Here is an 8,696-nt window from a genome sequence, read left to right on the forward strand (position 1 = left end):
TGCATGGTTGATCGCCTGACAACCGAGCGCTCGCCTGACGACCGAGCCAGCCATTTCGTGAGATCAGAGTCTTCGTGGTATAGGCAAGAACTGATGGCGGCATTCAAGAGAATCCGGAAGGTCTAACCTTGTCTATGGTATTCTGAGTAGGATTCAATGATTGAATGACTGTGATGTGCTTCAAACTCCTGAAGGCGGGGCGTTAGTGACAGATGCAAAAGAATAACTGGATTCTATTCCGGCCTGATTGAGAACCGACAGATGGATAGCCGTGCCGTGACAGGGTGCGTTGAACATTTCCACTGAGAGGATGGGAGGTAGCCACTGACAACGGTGAAACCCTTGCATAAGCTTGCCATGGAAAGGAGTGAGAAGGATTGGATGAAGACAGTAGGAAAGCAGAAAGACGGAAGGGACCAAGCATCTTCATACGCTTATCTGAAATTCCTACCAATGAATTACATAAGTATCTCTATCTTTATCTTTATGTTTTATTCATCATCTATACCCATCTGAGTCTGCCTGACTAAGATTTACAAGGTGACCATAGCTTGCTTCATACCAACAATCTCCGTGGGATCGACCCTTACTCGCGTAAGGTTTATTACTTGGACGACCCAGTGCACTTGCTGGTTAGTTGTGCGAAGTTGTAGTGATCACAATTTCGTGCACCAAGTTTTGGCGCCGTTGCCGGGATTGTTTCGTGTATGGACAACTGACGGTTCATCTTGTTGCTTAGATTAGGTATTTTTCAGAGTTCTTAAGAATGAATTCTAGTATTTCAAGGTGATGATCTTATCATCACCAAAGCTGATTGATTCTCATCAATTTAGCTCTTGAATGCAATGTCCTGCTGAAGCTTGGCCATCCATGTCTAATTCCTTTAGACTAAAGCTTTAGACTAACATTGCATGATTCCTGGAATTCTCATTAAGAATTTTGATACCTTTATTTTCTTCTTCCACTTAATTTTTGAAAAATCCAAAAAAATTACAAAATCATAAAAACCCAAAAATATTTTATGTTTCTTGTTTGAGTCTAGTGTCTAATTTTAAGATTGGTTTCTTGCATGCATTGTTTATTTGATCTTGGTTCTATTTTCAAGTCAATAGTACAGGGAACTGAAGATTCAGAACATGCAGCAGAGGAATTACACAGAAAAAGCTGGGCGTTCAAAACGCCCAGTGAAGAAGGACAGACTGGCGTTTAAACGCCAGCCAGGGTGCCTGGTTGGGCGTTTAACGCCCAAAAAGGTAGTGCATTGGGCGTTAAACGCCAGAATGTGCACCATTCTGGGCGTTTAACGCCAGGATGGCACAAGAAGGAAGATTTTGTTTTCAAATCAATTTTTTTTTTCAATTTTTCAAAGTTTTTCAAAATCAAATCTTTTTCAAATCATATCTTTTCAATCAAATCTTTTTCAAAATCAATTTCTTTCCTTTTTCAAAGATACTTGCTAACAATTAATGATTTGATTGAACATTTCAAGTATGTTGCCTTTTCTGTTGAGAAAGGTTTAATGTTTGAATCATATCTTTTCTTGTTAGGCAAGTCATTAATTTTTAAAATAAAATCTTTTTAAATTGTTTTCAAAATCATATCTTTTCAATCATATCTTTTTAAAAGCATAATTTTTCAAACATATCTTTTTAATCACATCTTTTTCAAAAACAGTTTTCAATCATATTTTCTTTCAAAATCTTTTTCAAAAATCACTTGATTTCTTTCCCACTTTTAGTTTTCAAAAATTATCAATCAATTTTTCAAAATGTTTTTAAAATCTTTTTAACTTAATTTTCGAAAAATCTCTTCCCCTCTTCTCACATCCTTCTATTTATGGAGTACCACTCTTCCTCAATGCACAATTCGAACTCTATCTCACTAAGTTTGAATTCTTCTACCTCTTCCTTCTATTTTTCTGTTCCTCTGACACCTCAAGGAATCTCTATACTGTGACATAGAGGATTCCATATTTTCTTGTTCTCTTCTCTTTCATATGAGCAGGAACAAAGACAAAGGCATTCTTGTTGAAGCTGACCCTGAACCTGAAAGGACCTTGAAGCGAAAGCTAAGAGAAGCTAAGGCACAACTCTCTGTAGAGGACCTAACAGAAATCTTCAAAGAAGAAGACATGGCAGCCGAAAACAACAACAATGCAAACAATGCAAGGAAGGTGCTGGGTGACTTTACTGCACCTACTCCCGACTTCTATGGGAGAAGCATCTCTATCCCTGCCATTGGAGCAAACAACTTTGAGCTTAAGCCTCAATTAGTTTCTCTGATGCAACAGAATTGCAAGTTCCATGGACTTCCATTGGAAGATCCTCATCAGTTCTTAGCTGAATTCTTGCAAATCTGTGACACTGTCAAGACTAATGGGGTTGACCCTGAGGTCTACAGACTAATGCTATTCCCTTTTACTGTAAGAGACAGAGCTAGGACATGGTTGGACTCACAACCTAAAGAGAGCCTGGACTCATGGGAAAAGCTAGTCAATGCCTTCTTGGCAAAGTTCTTTCCACCTCAAAAATTGAGTAAGCTTAGAGTGGAAGTCCAAACCTTCAGACAGAAGGATGGAGAATCCCTCTATGAAGCTTGGGAAAGATACAAACAATTGATCAGAAAATATCCTTCTGACATGCTTTCTGAATGGAGCATCATAGGTATTTTCTATGATGGTCTCTCTGAACTGTCCAAGATGTCTTTGGATAGCTCTGCTGGAGGATCTCTTCATCTGAAGAAGACGCCTACAGAAGCTCAAGAACTAATTGAAATGGTTGCAAATAACCAATTCATGTACACTTCTGAAAGGAATCCTGTGAACAATGGGACAATTCAGAAGAAAGGAGTTCTTGAGATTGATACTCTGAATGCCATTCTGGCTCAGAACCAGATATTAACTCAACAAGTCAATTTGATTTCTCAAAGTCTGTCTGGAATGCAAAATGCACCAAGCAGTACTAAGGATGCTTCACCTAAAGAAGAAGCTTATGATCCTGAGAACCCTTCAATGGAAGAGGTGAATTACCTAGGAGAACCCTATGGAAACACCTATAATTCTTCATGGAGAAATCATCCAAATTTCTCATGGAAGGATCAACAGAGACCTCAACAAGGTTTCAACAACAATAATGGTGGAAGAAACAGGTTTAGCAATGGCAAGCCTCTTCCATCATCTTCTCAGCAACAGACAGAGAATTCTAAGCAGAACCCCTCTGACTTAGCAACCATGGTCTCTGATCTAATCAAAACCACTCAAAGTTTCATGACTGAAACAAGGTCCTCCATTAGGAATTTGGAAGCACAAGTGGGACAGCTGAGCAAGAAAATTACTGAACTCCCTCCTAGTACTCTCCCAAGCAATACAGAAGAAAATCCAAAAGGAGAGTGCAAGGCCATCAACATGGCCGAATTTGGAGAGGAAGGAGAGGAAGTGAACGCCACTGAGGAAGACCTCAATGGGCGTGCACTAGCCTCCACTGAGTTTCCCAATGAGGAACCATGGGAATCTGAGGCTCAAAATGAGACCATAGAGATTCCACTAAACTTGCTTCTGCCATTCATGAGCTCTGATGAGTATTCTTCCTCTGAAGAGGATGAGTATGTCACTGAAGAGCAAGTTGCTAAATACCTTGGAGCAATCATGAAGCTAAATGACAAGTTATTTGGAAATGAGACTTGGGAGGATGAACCCCCTTTGCTCACCAAAGAATTGGATGACTTGTCTAGGCAGAAATTACCTCAAAAGAGGCAGGACCCTGGGAAGTTCTCCATACCTTGTACCATAGGCACCATGACCTTCAAGAAGGCTCTGTGTGACTTAGGGTCAAGTGTAAACCTCATGCCTCTCTCTGTAATGGAGAAGCTAGGGATCTTTGAGGTGCAAGCTGCAAGAATCTCACTAGAGATGGCAGACAATTCAAGAAAACAAGCTTATGGACTTGTAGAGGATGTTTTGGTGAAGATTGAAGACCATTACATCCCTGCTCATTTCATAGTCCTAGAGACTGGGAAGTGCATGGATGAATCCATCATCCTTGGCAGACCCTTCCTAGCCACAGCTAAGGCTGTGATTGATGTTGATAGAGGTGAACTGATCATTCAAGTGAATGAAGAATCCTTTGTGTTTAAGGCTCAAGGATATCCCTCTGTCACCATGGAGAGGAAGCATGAAGAGCTCCTCTCAAATCAGAGTCAAACAGAGCCCCCACAGTCAAACTCTAAGTTTGGTGTTGGGAGGCCACAACCAAACTCTAAGTTTGGTGTTGAACCCCCACATTCAAACTCTAAGTTTGGTGTTGGGAGGTTCCAACATTGCTCTGAGAAAATGTGAGGCTCCATGAGAGCCATCTGTCAAGCTACTGACATTAAAGAAGTGTTTGTTGGGAGGTAACCCAATGTTATATTTTATATATTTTTCTTTGTTATTTTATGTTTTCTGTAGGTTGATGATCATGAGAAGTCACAAAATCAATTGAAAAAGCAAAAACAGGAAGAAAAACAGCACACCCTGGAGGAAGAACCTACTGGCGTTTAAACGCCAGTAAGGCTAGCAGATGGGCGTTTAACGCCCAGTCTGGCACCATTCTGGGCGTTTAATGCCAGAAAGGGGCACCAGACTGGCGTTAAACGCCAGGAAAGGGCAAGAACCTGGCGTTAAACGCCAGAAATGGGCACCAGCCCGGCGTTTAACGCCAGAATTGGCTAAAAACGTAATTTTGCATGCCATTTGGTGCAGGGATGACTTTTCCTTGACACCTCAAGATCTGTGGACCCCACAGGATCCCCACCAACCCCACCACTCTCTCTCTTCTTCACCCATTCACCAATCACCTCAATACCTCTTTCCCAAAAACCCTTCACCTATCAAATCCCATCTTCTCTTCACCACTCACATCCATCCTTCATAAAACCCCACCTACCTCACCCTTCAAATTCAAACCATTTTCCCTCCCAAACCCACCCATACATGACCGAACCATGAGCCCCCCTCTCCTATATAAACCCTTCTTCACCCCTTCATTTTCACACAATCTAAACACCACTTCTCCCCCTCTTTGGCCGAACATAACGCCATTCCCTTCCTCCTCATTTCTTCTTCTTCTCCTCTATTCTTTCTTCTTTTGCTCGAGGACGAGCAAACCTTTTAAGTTTGGTGTGGTAAAAGCATTGCTTTTTGTTTTTCCATAACCATTTATGGCATCCAAGACCGGAGAAACCTCTAGAAAGAGGAAAGGGAAGGCAAAAGCTTCTACCTCCGAGTCATGGGAGATGGAGAGATTCATCTCAAGGGTGCATCAAGACCACTTCTATGAAGTTGTGGCCTTGAAGAAGGTGATCCCCGAGGTCCCTTTTTCACTCAAAAAGGGTGAATATCCGGAGATCCGACATGAGATCCGAAGAAGAGGTTGGGAAGTTCTTACCAACCCCATTCAACAAGTCGGAATCTTAATGGTTCAAGAGTTCTATGCCAATGCATGGATCACCAAGAACCATGATCAAAGTGTGAACCCGGATCCAAAGAATTGGCTTACAATGGTTCGGGGGAAATACTTAGATTTTAGTCCGAAAAATGTGAGGTTGGCATTCAACTTGCCCATGATGCAAGGAGATGAACATCCTTACACAAGAAGGGTCAACTTTGATCAAAGGTTGGACCAAGTCCTCACTGACATTTGTGAAGAGGGCGCCCAATGGAAGAGAGATTCAAGAGGGAAGCCGGTTCAATTAAGAAGGCATGACCTCAAGCCCGTGGCTAGAGGATGGTTGGAGTTTATCCAACGCTCAATCATTCCCACTAGCAACCGGTCCGAAGCTACTCTAGACCGAGCCATCATGATTCATAGCATCATGATTGGAGAAGAAGTGGAAGTTCATGAGGTTATAGCCCAAGAACTCTATAAGGTGGCGGACAAGTCCTCTACCTTGGCAAGGTTAGCCTTTCCTCATCTCATTTGTCACCTCTGTTATTCAGTAGGAGTTGACATAGAAGGAGACATCCTCATTGATGAGGACAAGCCCATCACTAAGAAAAGGATGGAGCAAACAAGAGACCCCTCTCATCATGAGATCCCTGAGATGTCTCAAGGGATGCACTTTCCTCCACAAGACTATTGGGAGCAAATTAACACACTCCTAGGAGAATTGAGTTCCAACATGGGACAACTAAGGGTGGAGCACCAAGAACATTCCATCCTCCTCCATGAAATTAGAGAAGATCAAAGAATCATGAGAGAGGAGCAACAAAGACAAGGAAGAGACATTGAGGAGCTCAAGCACTCCATAAGACCTTCAAGAGGAAGAACAAGCCGCCATCACTAAGGTGGACCCGTTCTTTAATCTCCTTGTTCTTTATTTTCTTGTTTTTTTCGAATTTTCATGCTTATGTTCATGTTTGTGTCTTATGATCATTAGTGTCTTAGTGTCTATGCCTTAAAGTTATGAATGTCCTATGAATCCATCACCTTTCTTAAATGAAAACTATTTTTAATCACAAAAGAACAAGAAGTACAGGATTTCGAATTCATCTTTAAAACTAGCTTAATTAGTTTGATGTGGTGGCAATACTTTTTGTTTTCTGAATGTATGCTTGAACAGTGCATATGTCTTTTGAATTTGTGGTTCATGAATGTTGGCTCTTGAAAGAATGATGAAAAAGGAGACATGTTACTGAGGATCTGAAAAATCATAAAAATGATTCTTGAAGCAAGAAAAAGCAGTGAATACAAAAAAAAAAAGAAAGAAGGAGAAAAACGAAAAAGAAAAAAAGGGGAGAAAGAAAAAGAAAAGAAAAAGAAAGAAATAAAGTTGTGATCCAAGGCAAAAAGAGTGTGCTTAAGAACCTTGGACACCTCTAATTGGGGACTTTAGCAAAGCTGAGTCACAATCTGAAAAGGTTCACCCAATTATGTTTCTGTGGCATGTATGTATCCGGTGGTAATACTGGAAGACAGAGTGCTTTGGGCCACGGCCAAGACTCAATAAGTAGCTGTGTTCAAGAATCATCATACTTAACTAAGAGAATCAATAACACTATCTGGATTCTGAGTCCCTAAAGAAGCCAATCATTCTGAATTTCAAAGGATAAAGTGAGATGCCAAAACTGTTCGGAGGCAAAAAGCTACTAGTCCCGCTCATCTAATTTGGAGCTAAGTTTCATTGATAATTTGGAGTCTATAGTATATTCTCTTCTTTTTATCTTATTTGATTTTCAGTTGCTTGAGGACAAGCAACAATTTAAGTTTGGTGTTGTGATGAGCGGATAATTTGTACGCTTTTTGGCATTATTTTTAGTATGTTTTTAGTATGATTTAGTTAGTTTTTAGTATATTTTTATTAGTATTTAGTTAAAATTCACTTTTCTGGACTTTACTATGAGTTTGTGTGTTTTTCTATGATTTCAGGTATTTTCTGGCTGAAATTGAGCGACCTGAGCAAAAATCTGATTCAGAGACTGAAAAGGACTGCAGATGCTGTTGGATTCTGACCTCCCTACACTCAAAGTGGATTTTCTGGAGCTACAGAAGCCCAATTGGCGCGCTCTCAACGGCGTTGGAAAGTAGACATCCTGGGCTTTCCAGCAATATATGATAGTCCATACTTTGCCCAAGATTTGATGGCCCAAACCGGCGTTCAAAGTCACCCTCAGAATTCCCAGCGTTAAACGCCAGAACTGGCACAAGAATGGGAGTTAAACGCCCAAACTGGCACCAAAGCTGGCGTTTAACTCCAAGAAGAGTCTCTACACGAAAAATGCTTCATTGCTCAGCCCAAGCACACACCAAGTGGGCCCGGAAGTGGATTTTTATGTCATTTACTCATCTTTGTAATCCTTAGGTTACTAGTTCCCTATAAGTAGGACCTTTTACTATTGTATTTTCATCTTTCAATCTGGGGATCTTTTGATCATGTTTTGATGATTGAACCCTCGTTGGGAGGCTGGCCTCACGGCCATGCTTAGACCTTATTCTTATGTATTTTCAACGGTGGAGTTTCTACACACCATAGATTAAGGTGTGGAGCTCTGCTGTACCTCGAGTATTAATGCAATTACTATTGTTCTTCTATTCAATTCCGCTTGTTCTTGTTCCAAGATATCACTTGTTCTTCAACTTGATGAATGTGATGATCCGTGACACTCATCATCATTCTCACCTATGAACGTGTGACTGACAACTACCTCCGTTCTACCTTAGATTGGGTGAATATCTCTTGGATTCCTGATACACGATGCATGGTTGATCGCCTGACAACCGAGCGCTCGCCTGACAACCGAGCGCTCGCCTGACAACCGAGCCAGCCATTCCGTGAGATCAGAGTCTTCGTGGTATAGGCAAGAACTGATGGCGGCATTCAAGAGAATCGGAAGGTCTAACCTTGTCTGTGGTATTCTGAGTAGGATTCAATGATTGAATGACTGTGACGTGCTTCAAACTCCTGAAGGCGGGGCGTTAGTGACAGACGCAAAAGAATCACTGGATTCTATTCCGGCCTGATTGAGAACCGACAGATGGATAGTCGTGCCATGACAGGGTACGTTGAACATTTCCACTGAGAGGATGGGAGGTAGCCACTGACAACGGTGAAACCCTTGCATAAGCTTGCCATGGAAAGGAGTGAGAAGGATTGGATGAAGACAGTAGGAAAGCAGAGAGACGGAAGGGACCAAGCATCTTCATACGCTTATCTGAAATTCC

At 41.4% G+C, this 8,696-nt stretch overlaps 1 non-coding gene across 1 annotated transcript; it reads right to left on the bottom strand.

The window, feature by feature from the left end:
- Positions 1-2,536: 2,536 nt before the first annotated feature.
- On the bottom strand, positions 2,537-2,644 carry LOC130983934 (small nucleolar RNA R71). Its single transcript, XR_009087901.1, has one exon. It is a non-coding gene; the product is annotated as a small nucleolar RNA R71 (small nucleolar RNA).
- Positions 2,645-8,696: the final 6,052 nt, after the last annotated feature.

The sequence above is a fragment of the Arachis stenosperma genome, chromosome 5 (genome assembly GCF_014773155.1).
Source record: "Arachis stenosperma cultivar V10309 chromosome 5, arast.V10309.gnm1.PFL2, whole genome shotgun sequence".
Taxonomy (NCBI): domain Eukaryota; kingdom Viridiplantae; phylum Streptophyta; class Magnoliopsida; order Fabales; family Fabaceae; genus Arachis; species Arachis stenosperma.